Source organism: Aethalodelphis obliquidens, unplaced genomic scaffold (genome assembly GCF_003676395.1).
Source record: "Aethalodelphis obliquidens isolate GAN/ISIS:26980383/991018 unplaced genomic scaffold, ASM367639v1 scaffold104, whole genome shotgun sequence".
Lineage (NCBI taxonomy): Eukaryota > Metazoa > Chordata > Mammalia > Artiodactyla > Delphinidae > Aethalodelphis > Aethalodelphis obliquidens.
This window is the reverse complement of record NW_020838048.1, coordinates 596,429-621,785: the sequence shown is the minus strand read 5'-3', so window position 1 is coordinate 621,785 and position 25,357 is coordinate 596,429. Positions and strand designations below refer to the sequence as shown.

Below are 25,357 nucleotides of genomic sequence, written 5' to 3'. Positions count from 1 at the left end.
GGTTCTCAGTTGGGTATGATTTTGCCCTTGGTGTTGTCTGGAGACATTAGGGATTGTCATGACTGTGGAAGGGCTCCTGGCATCTGGTGGGCTGAGGCCAGGGATGTTGCTAAACACCCCACAGTGCCCAGCACAGTGCCCACCACAGAGAATGACCTCACCCCAAATGTCAGTAGTGCTGAGGTTGAGAAACCCTGGTCTAGGTCATAATCAAGGGCTCTGTGGTAGATACAAGAGGAGGACTGAGGTCAGCTTGTGTCACTAGGTGGTCCCTTAACTTGCTAAGGTAGCGTGGGGGGGTGGCGGCTGGAACGGGGCTGCAGACCTCCAGGTCCAGATACTGGGCTGCCAAGTTTTCACAGCGCTGGGCACAGCTGATATCTATTGAACCCATACAGCTGACACACCTGAAGCTGCCCATTCATTATTTGCTAAGTTGGGTTTTTTTCCCCTCTCTGATACCAACATTTTTTCTTTCTTGAATTATTCTCACAGAATTTTGGCCACTTCTTTGGGAAAAAACTATATCACTGGTGCTACACAAAGTAGTCTTTGCTCGGCTTGCACTTTTTGCCACCCAAAAGGCAGGTTCCCACTGAGATCATATTGGTTAAGAGTTGAAAAGAGTTACTGTTTACAGGAAACTAAGAAAACAAACTTTGGAAATGCTTTTTTTTTTTTGGTTGGGTCTTCGTTGCTGCGTGCGGGTGTTCTCTAGTTGGGGTGGCTGTGGTTCAGGGGCTTAGTTGCTCCGCGACTTGTGGGACCTTCCCAGCCTAGGGCTCAGAACCCATGTCCCCTGCATCGGCAGGCGGATTCTTAACCACTGCGCCGCCAGGGAAGCCCTGGAAATGCTTTTTAAGTGTGGGTTTAAGTTTGCTAAGAAGCCAGCTAGCTCTCCTCCCATCCAGCGGAGAGGATGTCCGGTTCGTCCCTTTTAATAAGTTCACCAGATCAACCTTGTAGGTAAGGTGAACCTTAGTGAAAGGTAGACACACTTCTTTAAAATTTTTTTCTTCTTAACCAAACATCAGCGCCTGTTTTTCTAATAACAATTTTATTTAAAATTGTGCCTCGGGCCGTCACTAGTTAAAGATACTTGTTCATTTGCCGTGTTTCAGCAGATTTGTGTGCACGTTCCCATTAAGATTTGTGCTTCTTAGATGGCTATAGAGTTCATCTGTATGGAAATGAGGTGGGTGACGCCCTCCTCCCCTGAGTGCTGGTTTCAGTTCAGGTGTTCCGAGTAACAATTTGGTTTCCTCCCCAGTGTTTGGGGCAAGATACCCTTTTGAAAATCCGTCTGATCCCTGAGTGTGCGCTTTTCTGGCTGAAATCATTCTGCCCCTTCCAAATGCTTGCGTGCTTTCAGGGAGCTCTTAAAAGGCCAGGCCTTAAGCTAGTTAAGCTTTGAGCAGACCCAGAGCTGTGAGATAAGAATAGAACGCATCTTTTACTTCGGGAGCTCAGCTCGGAGACTGTTTCCAGCTGCCTCCAATCCTTGAAATCCGGAAAGCTCTCGAATCCTCGCGGAGACAGCCCCTCCGGCTCCCAGGGCCCACCCCCTCCTCCTGATTGGCGAGACTCCTCCGGGGCCCCAGCCAGCCACCTACGACGTCTCTGAGACCCGATTTGAAATAAGAGCCAGGCGGTCCTCGCTTCCCTGCGCCCGACTTTTCATAGGCTAGGAAGCAAAGCTTGAGAAACTTGACGTTGTCTTGGGCAGAGTGCGTGTAGCAACAGATCAAAGAAAAAGAGGAAGAAAACGTGCTCCCAGCTGCCGGGGGATCTCGCTGAGTTGCTTTTGTCTTGCGGGCTTCTGTTGGGTTTGGTGTTTCCCCCTGGAAGACCGCTGCGTGGGCTTCGAGGCGGCTCGCTCCCTGCCGGATGGGTGATGGAAGTCTAAACATGAGGCAGGTGAGCTCCGGGGGGCTGCACGGGTGGGTGGAGAGGGAGGGCGCCGCTTGGGACCCCTGGGATGTGACTCCGGATGAGCAGATGCCTGGCCGAGTCCTTCCATTTGGCGGAAAGACGGGGCTGCATTTTCCTAAAGGAACCCGAGAAGCAGATTTCCTGAGGTTCCCCCCACCTCTCTCCATGGGAATTGGTGATGTCAGGCAGTCATTGTAAAGGGCTTAAGAGCGGTTCTTAGAATATGTAAATCAATTCCAGTTTGCAGCGGCTGGAAGTTATTGTTCAGGATCTATCTCGAGCTCTGAGCCTCTGTCCTATGCTTTGGGTGAGAATAAAGACAACTGAATATCCTGAAAAAGAATTACACGGGGCCTCGTATCTCATTTTGGCTTCCCATCCTGAGCACTTACTGTGTTTATGGCTGAGAAGGCGGAACCAGCCCGAAATTAGCACAGACCGTCCTTCCAGAAAAATGCAGATTTGTTTTTATGTTCTAGCAGTTTTGAAACTGTTATTGCTTCTGGACGTGCGAAGACAGCCCTGAAAGTAGTGAGCTGAGAAACGGCTCGGGGATGACTTCCATGAGTCTTTGAAAAGGCTTCTAAACCAGCAGCTTCTTCTGTGGCTGCGGGGCATGGTGATAAAATTCCTTATCAGCCCAGGCCGAGGTTTATAGCTTTGCCAGGAAGAAAAGAAAAAAGTGAGTGTACCAAGCTAAGAAAAGGGTGTGATTTATAACTCAACCAAAGTTCTAGAAGAATCTTATGTCAATATTTCAGTATCAAGATCAGTACTCATATAAAGGGCTGAAAGGCTGGAAAAACATGCTAGTAGGCTGACAAGGGCAGAGAATTCCAAGAGGAGCGATACTGCCCTTGCCAGCTCTTAGTAAATGTGGGTGGGAAAAGTTAGCATCCATATTACCACCAGACAAGCTCTGCACTTTCTTCTTCTAAGTGGGTTGGGTGCTGGCCACCCTGAGCGATTTGGGCGAAGTGATTTGCATAGGAAGCAAACTTTGCGTTTAGGGGCTGGGGCGAGGGGATTAGAACTTTCTGTCCGTTTCCTGCAGCCTGGGGAGGTGAAGCAGAGCCCTCACCGTACGCGCAGGTTTTGAAAAGACCCTCTGCCTCTGGCCCCCTCACCTGCTCGCTAAGCAAGTGTGCTTGGCGAGTGGTAGTGAGCGCAGAAAAGCACGCTTATACCGGCAAGTGCTGTGTGTGTGTGTTTCCAGTCAATTGCTCTTGCCTTGCTGGAGACTGGGCCCCTGATCAGTTTCAGGTTCTGCAAACTTATTGGTCTGACCCCATACTTTTTACGAGCAATCCGATGGGATGGGGAAAAGAAGCGAGAAGCCTAAATGGAAAGGATTTAGCAAAAGGAAAAAGAGGAAGGCAAAACATTTTTGACAAAGGTCCTTGGCTGGAACAAAGAAAGTCATTTGATCCAGCGCGGAGCCACCTGTCCTCTCGGTGGTGTCTGAGCTCACTTTTCAGAATCTCTGTTCCCACACGATTCCTCTGGAATGGAGGCACTCCCTGTGCCTGATGCCAGAGGCGTGCTGTCCCGAGCTTGGCATGATTTTTCTCATGCCTGGCTCCTTCTGGCATTCATGTGAATTGGAATTCAGCCCGGTAGTGAAGTTTTAAGGGTACACATGGAGTAACTCCTTAGTCATTTAATGAATGGGCAGCTTTTCTTTTTTTTTTTAATATAAATTTATTTACTTATTTATTTTTGGCTGTGTTGGGTTTTCGTTGCTGCGCGCGGGCTTTCTCTAGTTGCAGCGAGCGGGGGCTACTCTTCGTTGCGGTGCGTGGGCTTCTCACTGTGGTGGCTTCTCCTGTTGCGGAGCATGGGCTCTAGGCGCGTGGGCTTCAGTAGTTGTGGCGCGTGGGCTCAGTAGTTGTGGCTCGCGGGCTCTAGAGCTGAGGCTCAGTAGTTGTGGCGCACGGGCTTCGTTCCTCCGCGGCTTGTGGGATCTTCCTGGACCAGGGCTCGAACCCGTGTTCCTTGGATTAGCAGGCGGATTCTTAACCCCTGCGCTACCAGGGAACTCCCAGCAGCTTTTCATCCCACAACTCTGTATGTCCAATAAGTTTTTGGCCTGTGCAGTCCTTGAAAAGAGGGTGGGCTAGGGGTGGGATGGGAGGTGGGAAAAAAAGGAGGGGGGAAGAGTCATGGCCCATCCAAAGAATCTGGGCAGTCCAGCGTTTCAGGAATCTGACACGTTGTTCCGCAACAGCCAGAACAAGAATGTGGAGGCGAAGGAGATGGTGGAGTTATTGACTTGGATTAATCCTAACCTGATTTGAGTTTCTCTTGGGGGAAAACTTGCATCCAGGTGGGGTGAATTGCACCCACCAGCCAATTTGTCATCTCAGCCCGGCAGCCCCAGCTGGATTCGCAGGGTTAACTATCAAACAGGTCCATGTGTCATCAGCTCAGCAGTGAAATCCAATCTCTTCGCTGAGGAGTGATCCGTCCCTGGGGCTGCACAAATGCTGAACAATGGCGTGGCAGCCGAGAGACCCCCGCCCCTGACTAGCCACAGCGGGTAGCCAGAAGTGGCCTGCAGAATTAGAAAGCTGCCTGGCTGGCGATGAGGTTCAGAGGGGTTTTGCCTTCTGCTAGGGGCAGAGGGATAGTATTCTTTGAGTGTTCCTAAGGTCACGCTGAGTTAGGCCAAAAGAAAAGGGTGAACCCTATTTGCCTTTATCAGGAAGTAATTTTAAAGCGTGTGCCAACCTTTCTCTGCCCTCTGATCATAAGTGGGAAACTTCTGAAACTTCCTTGAGAAGGAATTTGCTGTGTTCCCAGGCAAAGGAAAGGCATGGCCACCTGTTCTAGCAGCCCAGCCAAAAACAACAGGTTTGCCTGTGGCATTCCCACAACTGCAAATATCCTGAAATAGCACACCACCCATTGTCCCTACAAATAAGAACGAATAATTCTTTCTCTCGCCGGGAAAAAAAAAAAATCAGGTTCTTCAGACAAAATTGCCTACCAGATATAGTTTGTGCTTTTAACATCCTGATGATTTTAAAAAACACTCCAAGAGAAGAGGGTACTCGCTCTATTTCTGATGGACTGAAACATCCTTGCAGTCGCCTTATAGCGCGAAGGGAAAGGAGAAGGCGGTGAGCCAGCGCTTTAAGCAGCTGCTAAATTCTTCCAAGGCTAGGATGTTGCTGTTACGAGGAAGCTGTGACTCAGTTTGATTTCGCCCGTTTTGCATTCTTCAGATTGGAATTAAAATGCCCAAGGACATCTGGTTTAATAATGAATGTCTTTGTATTAATCTTTCCTTTGAGGATTAGAAAGTCCTTTACGAACATGATCTATTTATTCTCTGCCACATCCCCAGGAGAGAATGAGGTGGCATTTTGATCCTCATTGAACAACTGGTGAGGTGAAGGCGGAGAAAGTTGAAGTATAGAGATACACAGCAAATTAGGTACAAGTCTGAGATGAATACTACCCACCCAGATTCTGTACAGGCTCAGAATCAACAGTGAATCTAGGGATTAAAAGGGAACTCTCTTACAGCTTCCCCTTTCTTATTCTGTAACCAGCATATGGTGTTCCAAGTATGTTTTATGTTTTCCTTCATTTGAAAGTCAAGCGTGTAAAAGTGTAAGAGGCATTTCTGTTCTCATTTGTCCCAACACTGAGATGAGGCAGCTTTTATGACACCAACTAGAAAGATACTGAAACTAACCGGACATTTCACCAGACATTGCAGGGTTTTATTTAAGTTTTTTTGGTTTGGTTTGGTTTTATTTTTTATATCTTTATTGGAGTATAATTGCTTTACAATATAGTGTTTCCGCTGTACAACAAAGCGCATCAGCTATATGCATACGGGTGTCCCCATGTCCCCTCCCTCTTGAGCCTCCCTCCCACCCTCCCTATCCCACCCCTCTACGTCATCATAAAGCAACAAGCTGATGTCAGAAAGAGAAAAACAAATACCGTGTGCTAACGCACATATATGGAATCTAAAAAAACCGGTACTGATGACCCTAGCGGCAGCGCAGGAATAAAGACGCACATGTAGAGAACGGACTTGAGGACACAGCGGGGGAAGGGGCAGTTGGGACAACCTGAGAGAGTAGCATTGACGTACATACGCTACCAAATGTAAAATGGATGGTTAGTGGGAAGCTGCTGCACAGCACAGGGTTTAAGTTTTTGCACGTGGTTTGGAGGTCCAGTATCTTCAACGCACATTAGAATTTTCATTTCTTCCCTACTGTCTCTCCTTGGCAGGGAATGTTATAATCGTGACTTACTGTCAGATTAAAGATCTTTATTGGTCGTGTTGAAATCGTGTTTTCAAGTTGGCTTTTCCTTGCCATTCCTTATGACGTGTACTCGTAGTTTGCTTGGCTAGGGAGCGGGTAGGCCGCGAGCAAATCCTTTAATTGGTAGTTGCATGTTATCCTCAGACATTCCAGCAAGTTTTAAGGCTACGTGTGTATGTTTATGTCTCCTGGCTTTGATCCCATGTAGTAAATAGACATCCAAGGTAACTATGGCAACCTGGGCTGTGCGTTGGTGAAAGAGGGGGATTTGGTCACTGAACAAAGAGTAATTTGTTTGATTAGAAAAAGGTGGGGCTGATCAGGGCACTTCTAAGCCTGCATGATTTGAGGATCATAGTTCATCCAAATCATTTGGATTTTTCTCAATAGGCAAAAAGAATTAATGGCTAACCACGACCAGCGTATGTTGCAGATGTAATTTAAATGCTTTTCAATCAAGAGGTTGCTACTTTCAAAAAGCCACTTACAAGACAAAAGGGAAGTCCAACATATTATATCAGTTTCCCCGTTGCACATGTGAATGTTTGTGTTTTCAGAACTTGGTGGGATTTTAAAAAGAAATACCCAGATCTGATTGGGCAGTGTGCATTTCAATTATCCACCTGCAGAGGTCAGGCTTGAAGTGTCTATGACGGAAGGCCAGGCGGTGGACGCCTCTGCTGGGAGCCGGGATCAGAATCAGACAGAATTGCTTTGCTTATTTGAAACGGAGTTCATTCAAGGAAGAGAATATCAAATACACTGAGATGAAAGAAAGGGCTCCAAAGCCAGGTCAAACAGGAATCTAATCTCCATTAAGATATGGGACAGTTTATCAACACGATGCTTTCTGCCTCATTATTAATTCCTTTTATTTCACATGAAACGCATCTCAGGGGTTCTGTTGTAGAAGATTGTTTGCCTAGTTTTATGAACTGGCAGGCTCTAGAAATTCCTTTAAATGAAAGGACAAAATATTAGGGAGCCTTCCAGATCCACAAGATCTTTTTTCCCGCCAGAGGAAGACAGTCCATTGACACAGAGCGGAATAGTTAATGGCCTACAGAAGGTCACGTGGTGTTAAGGAGGTGAGAAAATTGAGGCACCGAAAAAAATGCTTAGAAGAGACTTTCCTTTAAAGCAAAACAAAACAAAACAAAACTCTAAGAACTTACGTGCCTTGTGCTATAAAAGAGAATTCTAAGTAAAAACGGCAACCAAAAAAAAAGAAAAGGAAGAGGTGCTGACCATTAGTAGTAGATTTTTATATACAGTCAAATATTTATGATGAAATAGTCAAAAAGGAGAAATAATACAAAGGCTCTCCTTCATTTCTTATATCATTCAAGGACATTTACTGACTACTTACAGAGTCAGTATATTCCTTGGTTAATTCAGTAAAACTACTCTAAATGATTATTATATGTCAGGCCACTTTGGGGCTGCAAACATGATTTTGATACAGTCCCTGCAGCTATATTTATATGGATAAGAATCCGCTTAATAAATTGATGGTAGCCAAAACTTTCCTGAACTGAGACTTGAGAAATGATTTGTAATTGGGAAATCTAGGTAATTTTTACCCACATATCCACTTGTAGGAATTTATGAATTCCCAGTTTAAATAAATTTACCATAATTAGTAAATAGTCAATTAATTTTTCTCAATAGAGAAAAATAACTCATAGGCAGTCCCCAATCTAGGAATGCTTGTGCTCTAAGAGTTTGTTGTTTGAAACCCAGAACATTTTCCAGTGAGAAATGGTGCAATGATTGAGACTAAAACACTATTTTAAAAAATAACCAATCTGATTAAGTTCTGCATTTTGAGGACATGCTTCCATGTGATACAGGACGGAACATAGAAGGAGAAGGGGTTGCCAAACTCTTGGTAACAGGCCAGTCTTGCAAATCTGAAATAGGAAAGGTTTGCACTAGTTTTCACCTTTCTCCACCCTTCTAGTATCTTCTGGGTCCCACTGGGATGTCTCTCCCAGGCCTATCCTAATGCACAGTGAATTGAGTTCCCATAATTTCCCATCTTCCCACCCTCCCCTCTCCCACCTCCAGACCACACTCCTGTTTCTTCTAGACAATAGTCTCAACCCGATGTTGGGAGAGGAACAATATGAATGCGCTAAAACTCTCGACTCAGCCCTTAAACCCTCAGGATGAACCTTTAATTGGGGAAATAGCAGCCACTAGAGCCTGGAGCTGCAGAAATCACGAATGCTCTTTCAGGGGCAATATTTGTGGGCAGGGTTGTGCCTTTGGCAGACAGGACTTGCTGGTGTGTCTGCCAGTGGGTTGAACCTCTTCACTTGTTCTTTTCTCAGCATCCTGACGGAACTTCTGGACTCCCTGGGGTCTTTGTGAATGACGGCCAGGGAACCACAGGGGACCAAGTGAGGGCAGTTGGTGGCATTTGTGGGTTTGGGTTGTTTGTAAGTACAGTCTTTGTACGCTGAGCACTGTCTGTTTGGATCACAATAAATGGAAAGGATATAGCTGGAACTTCCTCTTATCCACAGAAGTATCCTAAACGGTGTATATATTTCCAGTTACTCGTTTGTCTGCCTGTCTCGGGACTGAGTTACTCAAGAGCAAGAGTTACGTCTTAATTACCTTGAAAACCTCAAGTCCAAGCACAGTGCCTTGACACCCAATCAGAATCAATAAATATATTTTGCCATTTGCAGCAACATTGATGGACCTAGAGATTATCATACTAAGTGAAGTAAGTCAGACAAAGACAAATATCATATACCACTTATATGGGGAATCTAAAAAAAGTGATACAAATGAAACTATATACAAAACAGACCCGCACACATAGAAAACAAACTTATAGTTATCAAAGGGGAAGCGGGGGAGAGGAATAAATTAGGAGTTTGGGATTAACATATACATACTAGTATATATAGAATAGATAACCAACAAGGACCTACTGTATAGTACAGGAAACCATACTCAATATTTTGTAATAACCTATAAGGGAAAAGAATCTGAAAACAATAGAGATATATGTATATGTATAACAATCACTTTGCTGTACAGCTGAAACTAACACAACTTTGTAAATCAACTATCCTGCAATGAAAAATAAATAAAAAATAAAATGAAAGAAGAATCAAATATTTTTCAGGTGCATGCTGGATGAATTTTGGCAGGAAAGAGAATGGAAAACGCCCTTTAAGATCAGAGGGGTATGAGGAAGAGAGGGCATGAGAAAGGTTGGGGAAAGAGCAAAGGACTGAATAGATTGACATTAGAGAAAAATTAGACTGAGGTTGCTTAGCCATCTAGTCCTTTCGGTTGTGTTCTGGGTGAGGCCACAACCCAGAGCTCGGTAGGCAGCTTGTCTTATACACTCCTTGATGGGACTACAGAAATGGTTAAGAAATGGGACATGCTGTCCAACAGCTCAAAGCCTAAAAACAGAGATGAATCTGCTGCTGCTTCTCACTGAGCCCAACCTGATGTTTTAGCCTTTGGTCCATGTGCAGTGGGTTTATTTTGCCAGATGAGTGGCGTGCCCAAGGTCACTCAGCAACTGAGCGTCTGTTTCTGGAAGGACACTGAAGTCTTACGCTCTGCCCCATGCAGATGGCGGCCACATTTTCTGCAGTGAACATCAAGTCATGTGCTGGACAAAGCATTTGCACTGCTTCTGGGTGTGACAGACCATCTGAGAGTTACGGTTAAAATGATGAAGTAGGAATTTCTGAGACACTGAGTGGTTTATGGAGACACCAGGACTAATACATTTTCAAAGGGTCCACGAGGTAGACTGTCTTATTTGTTATATGTCCAGTTGCGAAGTATGGCTTCAGTTGCATGTATTTTGAAGTGAACTTCCCTAAGCAATTAAGAGCAAAGGAGCTGTTTGTGGACAACTGGAATTCGTTGAGTGCCCTGCTGAGTTACCAGTAACTACATGGGTGGCCAGATAAAGCGAAATGTGAATGGAAGGCATCACCAAATATTAGAAATCTACACAGAATCAAGATTGTCTCCTACAGGAGATGCATCAGGCATTCAGACAGAAAGTTCTGGTTAAAAGTTGAGCGTTCGTGGCTTGAAAATGTTCGCACAGGGGAATGCTTTACCTTCCATCAGGGAGCAAAGTTTACATTTAGAACCTGGGTCGTCTTCTAGATTCCTTATCTTATTCTCTTTTGACTGTACTGCGTGCCTTCTAGTAAGGTGTAATTTGGATGTTTGGGGGTAACGTACTAATTTAATGTGCTAGTAAATCCCAACACAATTTTCAAATAGGTTGATGGTTTAGAATGAATCAAGAATCAGGAAAGACTGTCTCACTTTTAGGAAAAAAACCAACTAGTCTTATACTTGCTTTTGTGCTACTTTGTCGAGTAAAAACTAGGAGGATTATGTTTACCCAGAAGAAAGTCTAAGGAGTGAGATGAGGCTTTTTTCTATGATTTAGTCAACTGGGCTTGGTGGAGATAGTGCAGAAAAGTGAATTGGAACAAATAGAAGGGAGAAGAAAGTGGGAGTTATTTCAGTCAACCTATGGGGAAAGCAGAATAGAAAAATTGGCTCTCCAGTGAGTGCCGAGCTTTTTTTCCTTGGTCAGTGTTCAAAGTGGATTTCTAAGGAGATATTGACGCGGCTGCCCTTTTCAGATGACTGTGAGTGAAAGAAGGAAACAAAGTCATAATAATTGATTGAGAGAGGTATGGCTTTCTGTGTAGAGAAAAACACAATAGGAGACTATTAAATAATGAATATTTATTGCTTAATGCTTCTTAGCCTGGAGGAGACACTTTCTGAATATTTTTAACATTTCCCCTCTCTAACATTTCAGCTGTCAGAATTGAATAGTTCACATGTAAACTACATTGTTTTGGTTTAGCTAACAAAGAGTGATAAGATATGAATAGTTTGTGACAGCCCCGAACATTGATAACAGAAGACATTAATGCCTACAGACACAACCTACATGGTAAAATTCTGGGAGCAAAAATGCTTATTATGTTAGGCCAACGTGCTTTGACCTAGTTTTGCTTCTCTGCTTGGAAATTATGTCAGGATTCGTTACATCATTCCTGTGGATGAGCGATTTCCCATTCTTGTTTATTTCAGCGTCATTTTATTCATTTTGTGTATTTAGTTCTGACCTCCAGGAAGCCAAAGTAATCCTCATGGACTTGCCTTTTCCTTTTGAAATGAGTCTTCTGAATGCTGAAGAGAGAGGATTTTATGTATTAACAAAACAATCTAAGATGCAGACTTCAAAGACATTCATTTCTCCTTGATCCGGAGCCACTGCCCTCTTGAAGGCTCCGAGAGGCTGGCCGGTTTTCTGCTGATCTGAAGTTGTGTTCCTTTCTTTGTCTTATGGGGATGGAACAAATTACTGTGGCATAGTTGAATAACAAAAAAATTAAATAAGACGGGGAGGTTGATGGGATACTTCTCAGCCCATCATCCTTAAGTTTGCCCATTGCATATTTCTGGTTTATTCATCCAGTCAAAACTGGCCCAACATATTTTTCCTATTTACCATTTTTATTGAATAATTTTCAAAATGAATTATTTCCTCAGTTGATTTCAAGCACATTTTTTCCCTGCCGTTTAATACTTTCTATCACTAGAGGAAAAAAACGTTTATTTCTTTCCTACGTTTATGAATTCAAATCTTCAAAGAGTGTGAGTTCTTCCAGTGATCATCTGACATCAAATTTACAAGTATAATTTGCTACCAAAAGACCTTGAAGGGTTTTTGGTGCACACGTTTTGGCATTCCTTATTAACAGATGTAATCAGGCAAGAGCCCACAAGAATATGTATTCGTGGTTCCTCTTCAAAAATCAACCGTTTGCTCTTGTTTTCTGATTAAATCCCTTTGTTGTTAGCTCCTTTGCAAATCCTGTGTCTGCAGGCAGAAAACCTAAGAAGGGAGCGTCCCCTTCAAAGCACTCCCAAACTGAATTTTAACCAGGTAAATTGCTGATTAGCTGTGGATCATTTAAAGAAACAGTATGAAAGTAATTGGGATAGACACAAGCCCTGACTGTGATCCCAGGGGGCTTCAAAAGTTGATTGAAACAGTCAACTCAGAGGATTGTTTTCCATGTCTGATCCTTATGCTAATTTGAATACTAGCATCTTGAAGAACAACTTCTTCAGAAGATTTCTGCAATCCCTAATTGGTATACAAACACTGTCACTTCTAAGCTACCCGAAGTGGTGAAATATACTCTGTGGCTCCTATGATGATATTTATTTCTAGGTGTTGATGGCAGACTCCCAGCAATTTTTTCTGATTGTCATAGGCAGATACAAATATATTTCTCTCATTTTACATAAATAGCGGCGTTCCGTATACCCTATTTGCAACCTTTTTTTTTTTCACATTACAATTTTTCCTGGAGATCTTTTCATAACACTGCACAAAGAGCTTCCCTCCGTCCTTTCTTTTTTCTTTTTTTTTTTCCAACAACTGCATAGCATTCCGTAGTGACAATATACCATAATTTACTTGATCCTTTTCGTACTGGTCGCATTGGTTGTGTCCAATCTTTTGCCATTAAAACAATGTACGTAGAAAAGGCTTGTGCATTGCCAGTTTGTGTGGAGGATGTGTGTCTGAATTGTAAATCCCCAGGAGTGAGATTGCTGGGTCAAAGGGTGTATTGCAGTTTCTAATTTTGACGAATAACTAAATTTGCCTACCCAGGGTGTGGGAGTGCTTCCTCAGAGCCTCCCCAAGACAGGGCATTGTCCACCGTGTACATCTTTGTCTACTTGATCCATGAAAAGAGGTATCGCTGTGTACATTTCTCTTGTGAGTGATGTTGAGCAACTTTGAGTGTGTTAAGGGCCATTTGCATTTCTTGTGCAATGTCTGTTTACATCTTCCATTTCAGATTGTTCTTGACATTCATTTTTCAGTCTACCTACCTTTCTAATCATTCACCGAAGAGATACAGCTTTTTGCCTTTCCCCAAGTATGTTCGAAATAATCCAAAAGGGGCTCTTGTAGTAATGTGCTAATTCTAGAGATTTTATATGAGTGGAAGTGGGGCTGGTTCACGGCATACGTTCACGTGAGAGTGTGGATTTCTAAGCCTGTTGATCACTTTCTCTTCTACTCGCTAGCCAGTGCACGTCAAGAGGCCGAGCTTTATAAAGTGAAGATAACCTCCAAAGTGTTGAAAGCTCGCTATCGAGGGTCTAATTTGGGGAGGATGCTGATGTTGTTAGTATTCAGTTTGTTGGAATTGTGACCATTTTCCAAGGAAGTAAGAGCTTCCACTTGAAATACTCAAGGTCCTGGAAAGTCTTTAAGGAAATAGTTTCCACTTTTCCTCCCAGATTGCCAGATGTCAAGATGCATCATTGATAAAATGATTTTCATATTTCTGCACAGTGTAGTGGTTCTCCGTCACCCTTATTGAAGACTGGAGCTTTACGTTCAAGACCAACAAGAGGAGAACGGTTGCATTGGTCTGAGGTTTCAATGTATGTTTTTTCATTTGATAAGGAAGATCAGGGCTTCCCTGGTGGCGCAGTGGTCGAGAGTCCGCCTGCCGATGCAGGGGACACGGGTTCGTGCCCCGGTCCGGGAGGATCCCACATGCCGCGGAGCGGCTGGGCCCGTGAGCCACGGCCGCTGAGCCTGCGCGTCCGGAGCCTGTGCTCCGCAACGGGAGAGGCCACAACGGTGGGACGCCCGTGTACTGCTAAAATAAAAAAAAAAAAAAAAAGGAAGATCATTTAGTGCTTATAAATATGCACAGCAAATCCTTATCGTTTTATGGAAACGATCCAACTACTCAATCGTGTGTGATTACAGTTACCTCCCCTGTAAAATGGAAATAAAATGCAAATAATAATCATAGTACCTATACTCTAAGGTTGTTATAAAGATTAAGTGAGTTACTGTTCGTCTACCACTTAGAATAGCACCTGGTACGGAGTAAGTACTATATAAGTGTGTGTTGACTAAGTTAGAAAATGGTGGTTGTCAAGAACTGTGAAGTGTCTGAGACTTCATCCCACTTGCACACCAGCACCTTAGCCTGCCACCGTTTCTTGGATGCTGGCGGAAGACCTGAGACTCCTGGGTCAGAGACAGAGGACTGTATTACTCATGGCACTGCAAGTGGCATGAGCTTCATGTTCACATTCGTTCTCCTTGCCTCCCAGGTTCCCCCAGGACAACACAGAGGACCCCAGGTAGATGTTGTGCGGGCGGGAGAATTGCCTCCCGGGTGTGGAACCTGAGCTGGGAGACTCTGAATCTCTCGTCATTGCTAGTAAGCACACACCTGCCCATTGCTCTGGAGGGAGACATTATCTCTACCTCCCAAGGTGGTTTGCTAGATAAAAGGCTTTGAAAAGATCATGAGGAGCAAGGGCCGTCAGTGCCTCTGCTCCTAAGGTGCGCAAAGTGCAAGGCATCCCTGGAGAGTTCCCTCCCAGTGGTAGTCCGGTGAAGTATCTTGACCTTTGCTTCTCAGAGCCCTAAGACTTCTGCAGAGCTGCCCAGGGCAGGAGGAGAACGATGTTGCCCAGACACAGGAAGAGGGAAGACGTGCAAGAGTAAGGACCATCCTCTAGTTCCCTGCCTTTCCAGCAAGAAGAGCTTGGATGTGTTCTGCTTCTCTGCTCTTCCAGAATGTTGGGCTTCCCGTTAAGATTTCCTTGGAAGAAAGGGATCTTTCTTTAAAACAAAAGAGAAAAAGAAAATGCCAGGTCTAGTACAGTGGTGTTTGACATTTTGACAGTGATACAGTTGTTGAGAGAATCACTCCAGGCAGTAGATTTGGAAGCACAGTATCAGAGATCCTCCAGTGAGGCCCCTAATGTGCCACTTCCTAGCGCTGTGACCTTGGGTTGATTCCTTAAGCCTCCCAAGTTGCCTTACCTATAAAATGGAAATGCTGTTACCAACTCGTAGGGTTTATGTAATAACTGAATGAAGAAGGATATATAAAAAATGAAGTATAAAGCACTTAGAGTATTGGTTACGTGTCAGGCATTTAAGAAATGTTAGATTACCTTCTCTTTTGGTGGAAACAAACTAAAGGTTTCAGAGAAGTCTTGGTTTTATGGATATTTCCACCTGTTAGCCTTGGAATGAATACATACCTACCCACCCAGAGGCATGCGTGTGTGGACACATGTACACACAGTGGAGTAACGTATTATATGGATGTCATACTCTAAAGGCATCTATCTCTTCAGGCAAATATCTGTGTGTGTGCATGTATATATAAAAATATCCCTGTAATGTGTGAGGAAACTAATTTGTTGCTGAAAAATATACCTTTGTAGGACAAATTCTCCTAATATGCTAAAATAGTACCAAATCGCATTGATGAGCATGATCGATCATCATTAGTTTTCATATGTTAAAATTATTCGTTTTTCTTTAAAATATTTTTACGTACTCTCTTTCATTTTTTTTTTAAATTTCTTTAATTTCTTTTATTTTGGGCCACGTTGGGTCTTCGTTGCTGCGCGCGGGCTTTTCTCTAGTTGCGGCGAGCGGGGGCTACTCTTGCTTGCGGTGCGCGGGCTTCTCATTGCGGTGGCTTCTCTTGTTGCAGAGCATGGGCTCTAGGCGCGTGGGTTTCAGCAGCTGTGGCACGTGGGCTCAGTAGTTGTGGCTTGTGGGCTCTAGAGTGCAGGCCCAGTAGTTGTGGCACACGGGCTTAGTTGCTCCACCGCACGTGGGATCTTCCTGGACCAGAGCTCGAACCCGTGTCCCCTGCATTGGCAGGCGGATTCTTAACCACTGCGTCACCAGGGAAACCCAAGAAAATGATTCTGACACTTGTTAAAACAGTAAGGAAGACTTTATTCAGAACTATTGCAGTGGCCGTAGGGGAGGGAGGTTGGACTCAACTCTGAATACAACAGACACAGCTGGGAAGTTATAGCCGAGGAGCAGAGCGAGGGGATCAGTGGATGGAAAATAACTAAGAGGAGACATCAAGGGTAGGGGGACTCTTGCTAAACCAACCTAACAGGATTCTTACTGAAGACAGGCCGCAGTGGTCAGGTATCAAGGGTGGAGGATTACCTCTACACTGACTTAGCACAGGATTCTTGCTAACGTTGGGCTGTGCAGACACAGCCAGGACAGAGGCCAAGGTTGAGGCCTAGTCAAGAGGAGAGCTCAGAGGAGCCTGACGAAAGTTTGGTCAAGGAAAGTCTTTGTCACATAGCATCATTGAAGAATGCTTTTCCTCTTCATCTATTTTATTCTTTAGAATGGTTACAATCTTGTATATATTACGTACCTTATATTTAAAACTATCTCAGAAACGAAATGACATTTATACTCATGTTTATGTATTTATGTCCTTAAAGCAAAAATGAAATACTAAGCAGAACAGTAAATACTTCACAAGGTAGAAATGGAAAAGAATGTAGTTTACAGGGCACGGTGCCTAGAATTGCCACGACTGAGAGCTGAGACCATAAAACTGACCAACCCTACAACTGTGAACGTGGCTATCTGGATGCTTCTGTTTCCCAGGGCTCTGCTGATATAAGAATATGGTTTAAGTTTTTTTTTTTTCCTATTTTAAAATAATTCTAGAGCCATAGGAAATTGCAAAACAATGTACAAGGTGGTGCTATGCACTCTTCACCCACCCCATCCCTCATCTTTAACCCCTGGCAACCAATAATCTGATCTCCATCTCTATAATTTTGACCCTTCAAGAATATTATATAAATGTAATCATATATAAGATTGGCTTTTTTTTCCCCACTCAGCATCTTTCTCTGGAGGTTCATCCAAGTTGTTGTATGTATCAGTAGTTTGATCCTTTTCATTACTGAGTAGTATTCCACGGTATGGATGTACCACAGTTGAACCATTCACCCTGTTGAAGGATATTTGGGTTGTTTCTAGTTTGGGGCTGTTACAGATAAAACTGCTATGAGCATTTGTGTACAGAATTTTGTGTTACCATAAATTTCCATTTCTTTGGAATAAGTGACCGTAGAGTGTAATTGCTGGGTCACGTGGTAAATACATATTTCGTTTTGTACATACCTACCAGCACAGTATCAGTGATCCAGGTTTTCTGCATCCTCTCCAGCTTTAGTTGTTGACCCTATTTTTATTTTAGCCATTCTAGTAGGTGTATAGTGGTATCTCATTTGTATTGGTTTTTAAAAGGTGAAGAAATGCTTCATAATCCAATGTAGGTGTGTTCGTATCTCCCAGGTAAAATTCTCACACCCAAATGGGCCTGTATCCCAGGTTTGGGTGCCCATCTGGGCACTGGTGATAACTACTAATCTCTTCAAATTTGTTTTTCCACATTATGGCTGAAGCTTAGTGGTTAATGGAGAAAGATAACAGCCCTTGTTTCTTAAATAGCTTATACTCGATACTTTAAAATACAAATTGAACACACAACATTAAAATAAGACTTCACGCAAGTGTGGTTTTGTTTTACTTTGTATTGATGTTTTATCACTTACACTGGATATCATGATTATCTTAACAGATATAAAATCGGATAGATAATAAAATATCTGTTTTTAAAAAAATTTATTTATTTGGTTGTGCCAGGTCTTAGTTGCAGCAGGTGGACTCCTTAGTTGTGGCAGGCAGACTCCTTAGTTGTGGCTCACCGGCTCCTTAGTTGTGGCATGCGAACTCTTAGTTGCGGCATGCATGCGGGATCTAGTTCCCTGACCAGGGATCAAACCTGGGCCCCCTGCATTGGGAGCGCAGGGTCCTATCCACTGGGCCACCAGGGAAGTCCCGATAAAATATCTTTATAGGGCTTCCCTGGTGGCGCAGTGGTTGAGAGTCCGCCTGCCGATGCAGGGGACACGGGTTCGTGCCCCGGTCCGGGAAGATCCCACATGCCGCGGAGCGGCTGGGCCCGTGAGCCATGGCCACTGAGCCTGCGCGTCCGGAGCCTGTGCTCCGCCACGGGAGAGGCCACAACAGTGAGAGGCCCGCGTATCGCAAAAAAAAAAAAAAAAGTGCCCAAAGGGCTTTGTAGATTATGTTGAGAGAAGACTTTAGAGGAAGAAATATTATATCCATATGAGCCAAGAAAATGATCCTCCTTTGTTTATAGGATTATATAGAGGAATTTTTACTTCTAAAGTGAGAATACAAATTGCTATATAGGCTAAAATCGCCCTTCTTGTAGGAAATGATACCAGTTTTCTTCATGTAGTATTCTTTCAGAAAGCCTCAGTGAAGTTACAACATTATAACTTCAGGCATCCTTCATTTAAGTTCATTTAAGGTCTATGTTATGGTGACTTTATGCACGCTTCCGTCTCCCATGCAATCCTTATGAGCAGAGCAAGAGGTTCATTCATTTTTGGAGTTATGTAGCAAAGGGTTGCTGGATCCAAAATAACATCTAATTTCCATTATTGCTTGACAAGCTCTATTTTAAAGGTGCAGTGTCGTGGGATAAACCTAATAATGTGACCTTGGTCCCCAATCGTGGTCTTGTTTGCCTTCCCTTCTTCCTTTATATACAAGGCATGTGTAAGGTGACCTTTTAGGGGTATAGTATCTTCTTACAAATCGTGATCGATTTGCTGAGGTTATCACAGCAGCTGAACATTCACTCAAATCCATAAAATGTCGGGAAAGAAAAAACAAAGCCTTTAATTTTTGGCATTTCTTGTAAACACCTCTTTTTTAAAAAATTTATTTATTTTATTTCATCTATTTTTGGCCACATTGGGTCTTCGTTGCTGCACACGGGCTTTCTCTAGTTGCGGCGAGCGGGGGCTAATCTTCGTTGCGGTGCGCGGGCTTCTCATGGCGGTGGCCTCTCTTGTTGCGGAGCACGGGCTCTAGGCGCGCGGGCTTCACTAGTTGTGGCGCACGGGCTCAGTAGTTGTGGCTCGCGGGCTCTAGAGCTGAGGCTCAGTAGTTGTGGTGCACGGGCTTAGTTGCTCCGCGGCATGTGGGACCTTCCCAGACCAGGGCTCGAACCCGTGTCCCCTGCATCGGCAGGCGGATTCTTCACTACTGCGCCACCAGGGAAGCCCCTAAAACACCTCTTAGAACCTGTACAATGGAATTTTCCCCAATGCCTAGCACAAAGCTTATTATTATCTACCTGTTGAATGGATAGATTACTGAATTAATGAATGGAAAAAGAATTTTTTTAATGGAACTTACTGGTTGTTTGGGATAAAATGGCCCATCCATACAATGGAACATCATCACTGAAGCTGTGGGGATTTTCAAATACTCTAGCTGGTACTAAATCTCATTGGAGCCCCTCAAGTTATAACAGGATAAGAAAGTAATATTTAATATAAGAAAAAAATTGTCAGTGTTAAACTTGTACATAGCAGAAGCAATTCATTTTTTTCCCTGATAACAAAGCCTTCTAAAAGCATTTTATTGTACTAGTGTACAAGAGTTTCGAGGTTTTTAATTTTGAACCAAGGGTAGAAAATGTAATATCAAGAAATGAAGAATACTTGGGATTAGTTCCAGCCTAAGGCAATGGCGTGCCACCAGATTTAAAATTTTTGTGTTCTTCATGATTAATATCAAGGTAGATTCTTCCCTATGGTTCCGAATTTTCTTGTTAAAAATACATACTGCCTTATGTTTTTAAATTTCAAGTTTTCTCATGGAGCTCTTGTCTAATGATCATTTTAAGAATCTCTGTATAAAGGGTAAGCATTTATCATTCATATTTATATATATGAATATATTTTTTCTTTTTAATTCCCAAAGACTAGCTTTGGCCTTTGCCCAAATATCTTTTCTGTTTGTTTGTTTTTTGTTCTGTTTTGTTTTAAATTTTTTATTTTATGTTGGAGTATAGTTGATTTGCAATGTTGTGTTAATTTCAGGTGTACAGCAAAGTGATTTAGTTATACATATACCTATTCTTTTTCAGATTCTTTTCCCATATAGGTTATTTCAGAGTATTTAGTAGAGTTCCCTGTGCTATAGAGTAGGTCCTTGTTGATATTCTATTTTATATATAGGAGTGTGTGTGTATGTTCATCCCAAACTCCTAATTTATCCCTCCCTCACCTTTCCCCTTTAGTAACCATAAGTCTGTTTTCTAAGTGTGTGAGTCTGTTTCTGTTTTGTAAATAAGTTCATTTGTATCACTTTTTTAGATTCCACACATAAGTGATATCGTATGATATTTACTTAAGAAAGAATATAATACTCACTATCTGGACAGGTTAAAGATCTCCAACATTTACCTATAAATGTTAACTAACGCTCTCCTTTTCATTTGCTAAATTGCTGCATAAATCGTTTAAAGATTATGTTACCATTGACATTGAGACCTCATCATTTTCACTTTCGAAAACATACCCCGATCTTTGGGGTTGAACCATCATAGCTGCTTTAAGCTAAAAATCTCTCTGCATGGGTTCCTGATCACAGCCTCGCCAGAGAATCTACATCCGTGCGAGTGAAAGGTCTGGTCCACCGTTTCAAACCTTATGCAGTTTGAATTCCTATAATATCACCAGCATCTAAGGGCCCCAGGAATGCTTACACGGCAGGGGGTTCTGCCGAGGTCCATTCCAATTTGGGACAGCATTTGCAGGTACAGTTTGTCCATAGGTGAAATCTGTGTGTGTCTCCTGATTGCTTTTACACACATTTGGCCCTTCTGCACAGCACAGAACACATGCAGTTACTCTGTTCTCTGACAGCACTTCAAAGACAAAGCTAACAAGACCTTCTGGGGGCATTTTTCCAGGTTAAATATGCCCAGATGTGTTTGATTTGGACTGTATCCTTTAGGATCAAGCAATGTTCATAAGTACAAATGTCCGACAGTTAAATGATCTGTCCGTGGGAAAGACTCACCTGATTGGAGGAAAGAGGTACCATTTGGCTTCCAATACCCAGTGACCTTAAGACCAGTATTTTCACTTCTCGCTGCCTGGATTATAGGGACTTTGCCTAGCTTACTTCTGGAATGGAAATTCTGAGTCTTTACTAGTGAGCTAGCAATAACATGATGGCCGGCATTTAGGTACTAAGAAAAAAATCAGTAATGGGCAAGGTTTGAATTTTATTCCTTTGCTTGTCTGATACTCCACGGACGTTTGCAATATCGTGTTGATGTGTATTACAGGAGTGAAAATATTAATCAAATAAAGGAGTCCTAAGAAGGAAGAGAAGAAGATAGGGGGCTGATGAGTAGGAAAAGAAGAGTGTGTGAGGTATCAGGAGGTTTCTTCAGCTCTTTGGCAAGTTGAAGGCCAAGTTTTATTTTGAGCACCTTAAGAAATTACATCATTTTTATATAAAAGACGAAAACTCTGGAAAGTACACACAGTGTGTTGGCAGTACGCTATGTAAGGGTTGACAGATCCAGCCAGTATCTAATGAAAAGTAAGGTTGTGAAGACATAGATCTGAAGCTCGGGGGCATGTCTTTGTTCCCCATCTAGCGCTGTACTCGGCACATACCAGATGCTCTACAAATATTTATTGGGTAAATGGTAGGATGAGCGTATGGGGGCCGCCTGATGCCCTGAGTGGTGCTACTGAGACTCACGGGCGTCCCTTTGGCCTGTAAGAAAAGTTTGTGGGCTACTTTCCTCATTTCAAAAACCTCAAAGGAAATTCGATAGTCATTACTTAAAAGTGATTATTTTCATCAGATACTTCTAAACCGGGGGATTTGTGAAGTTCAAAGTGAAGAGGTTTTTAAATATCTTATGCTAAGTGAGAGAACCAGCCCTAAAGGGCCACATATTGAATGACGTATTTATATGAGATGTGCAGAATAAGCACATTTTATAGAAACAGAAAGTAGGTTAGTGGTTGTCAGCGGCTGGGAGGAGGGGAGAATGGGGTGTGACTGCCGCTGGGTGGGGCGTTTCTTTTGGGGGTGATGCCGGTGTTCTGGAATTAGTGGTGATGGTTGCATATCTCTGTGAAGACACTAAAACCCACTGAATTGTACACGTTAAGTTTGCGATATGTGAATTATATTTCAGTGAAGCTGTTTTTAACAAAGATAACCACTACCCCTCCCCCCCTTAAACAAGGGAAGGGGGATAGTAGTGGTTAAAAGGTCAGGAACCACTTGCTAATTGTTTGGTAGATTTTCTCCCGGATTTTAAAATACTCCTATTCTGTCTCTCTAAAGGGTATACGCAGAATATTCACACAACCATAGAGACTGGAGGTTGACCACCCTGCTATTGGTTACTTTCTTCCTTATTCCCCCCAAATTAAGAAAAAGTGTGTGTGTGTGTGTGTGTGTGTGTGTGTTTAAGGGTAACAAGGGCAGTAGTGCTCAGAGCTCGGTCATGAGACTTCCAGGATCTATGGACAGACGCGAACTCCTAGGGGGGCAAAGTTTTGAGCTGTTTGCACCATTCTCGTACCACATAAATCTGGGCCAGGGTTCAGCAAACTTATTCGTAAAGGCCAGATAGTAAATATTCTGGGCTTCGAGGGCCATGCCGTCTCTGTCAGAACTACCCAACTCAGCCATAAACAATCGGTAAGCAGTTGGATGTGATAATACTCCAAAAAAGCTTTCTGTCGACTCTGAATTTCGTATCATTTTCCTGAGTCACAAAATATTATTCTTTTGATTTTTTTTTTTTAACCACCTAAGAACGTAAAGACCACTTGTAGCTTGTAGGCCACAGAAAACAAGCAGAAGGTTAGACTTGGCCTCGGCCGAAGTTGGCAGACTCCAGGGTCATGGCTTAGAAAGGTACTAGGATCAATCAGCGCTCAGTTGTGAAGCACGTTACATTCCTTAAGCCAGTGTACACGTTAAAGCATCAGATAATGCCACCTGTTTGAAGGCCGAGCTGTTGAGAGACTTCACTGCCTTGTTAGCAAATAAAGAAAAATCAGCAAATAGTATATCTTTCCTAAAGTGTGTTTAGACTATAATAATGCTACCTTGTGTGGTTTTGAGATGTTTAAGTCAGGGAAGCTATGGATATCTTGAACATAGGCCATTGAGAAGTCTGCCAAGGCCGTGAATTTAAAGTCCTGGGAGTTTTTCATTGCCCCTGGCTGCTGAATTCAAAGTTATTCATTAAGTTCACATTTTTAAAAAGAAACTATCAACAATGCTTCTTTATACTTTATCTGCATTTGATAAGGATGATCTTTAATTTCACTGATGAGCGCATCCATTGTTATTTTCATGACAAGTGATTTACAGAAAGAATACCTCTTCTGCAAGTGTCCTTAAATCTGGACGTAAGAGTCCCCAACGTTCCAATCCGCGAAGGAGCAGTTGGTATTAGATGGCTCCTACAGGATGTGGCCATTAGAAATACACGGGAAGTACTTCCTGGGTGATGAGCTGGATATGCAAAAGGAGGAAAACAGTTTGAAATAGGCCAGCCGTCTTATGTCACAGTTTTTGAGTTTTTCCGATTTGAGCGCAAGTCAGAAGCTGAAGACCATGGAGACTTGGGGGAGGTCTGGCCCACTTCCTGCACCCCCCCGCCCCCAAATGACCCTCCTTGGTTCTGTCATAGAATTATTGAGATCTGTTAGTTTGAAGGAAAGTGAAACCCATATTGACTAGCATCGTAAATAAGAAAATTCAGGAAAAAATTCAATTTTTGAGCTCACCACAGTTTTCTGCTTAAATTTCACTCTTTTTTTTTTTTTTTTTTTTTTTTTTTGCGGTACACGGGCCTCACTGTTGTGGCCTCTCCCGTTGCGGAGCACAGGCTCCGGACGCGCAGGCTCAGCGGCCATGGCTCACGGGCCCAGCCGCTCCGCGGCATGTGGGATCCTCCCGGACCGGGGCACGAACCCGTGTCCCCTGCATCGGCAGGCGGACTCCCGACCACTGCGCCACCAGGGAAGCCCAAATTTCACTCTTTTAACTGATTTCTTTTGGTGCATAAATAAGTCAAGTGCCTGCCGAGGCCATAGTTCTCGGCAGACCTTGAAGATGTGCAAGATGAATTGAACACTGGCGCCGTCCTCAGGGGGCTTGTGGTTTACTGAACCTCACAGGAGAACCGACAGAAATATCCTAACAAATATAACAACTGCAGAACTTTCTTCCTGATCCTAAAACTCTTTTGTTGTTATTGGTCGGAGTAATGAATGCGGCATCCTAAGGTCAAATGTAATGATTTCCACATCATACCACAGTCTATTGTCAAGGCTAAAGTCTGCCTTAAAGAAGCTTAACTGACTTTGTTCTTGTGACAATAGAAGAGATAAAGAGATCATTTACAAAGCTACCTCCTGAAAAACTGAAAGTATTTTATGCAAGCTATTACCCAAGTTGATTTCACGGGGATATTTCACTTTTTGCATAATCCACTTTCTGTTATATGGGCCGTCGCTGTTTTTTTCCTCCTTGCAGCTTTACGAGTTAAATATTACTATTCCTCCTTTACAAACGAGGAAAATGAGGCCTAGAAAGATGTAAAACATGCAGCAGGTACAAGAGGTGATGAAACACTGTCGGCGTCCACTCGTCCATCATCTGTGGGTTCAGCCAACTGCAGATTGAAAATATTCTGAAAAAAGAAAATTCCGGAAAGTTCCAAAAAGCAAAACTTGAATTTGCCTCGCAGGCAACTATTTACGTAGCATTTACATTGTATTTGCCACTATTTACATAGCATTTGCGTTGTATTCGGTATTATCTGTAATCTAGAGATGACTGAAAGTATACGGAGGTTGTGCGGTAAGTTATATGCAAAAAATGGGCCATTTTATATAAGGAACTTGAGCATTTGTGGATTTTGCTACAGGGTCCTGGAACAAACCCCCCTTGGATACGAGGGATGACTGTACTGAGAAAACTTCAAGTTCAGCCACGTCTGTTGCCTAATCCCCTTCTTACTCGTTGTACCTTGGCATACGACTTAACAATCACTGCTTCGGGTTTTCCTACGGAAGATGAAGGCGTGCAAGAGTGTTCTGACTTAATCCTTTGAGCAACCCGTTATAGGAAAATGAAGTCATTGGGGACGTAGTGAAGTAGATGAAACATTCTAGGTGTAGGAAAAAAGTTCTAAGCAGTTAAAAGACAATTCAAGTGCAGTACATCGGATGGATGCGTGAGCTGGAGAAGATGCTAAGCCCCCAGTAAACCAGGTGGTGGAGGGTGGGAAGGCGGGTGAGCACCGAGAACTTGATACTTGACCATTAAGTGG

The 25,357-nt window shown here is 43.1% G+C and overlaps 1 protein-coding gene across 10 annotated transcripts in view; it reads left to right on the top strand.

Annotated features, from left to right (window-relative positions):
* The window catches only part of MID1 (midline 1), a 668,179-nt gene that overhangs the window by 485,607 nt on the left and 157,215 nt on the right, over positions 1–25,357 (top strand). The window contains exon 1 of one of the 10 annotated variants that reach the window (XM_027096552.1): positions 1,550–1,917. The exons of 5 other annotated variants lie outside the window; for them this stretch is intronic. The gene's annotated coding sequence lies outside the window, so the exon portion shown is untranslated. Of the gene's footprint in view, positions 1–1,549; positions 1,918–25,357 lie in introns of those variants that run through there. 4 more of the 10 variants (XM_027096551.1, XM_027096548.1, XM_027096542.1 and 1 more) reach the window with 4 other exon arrangements.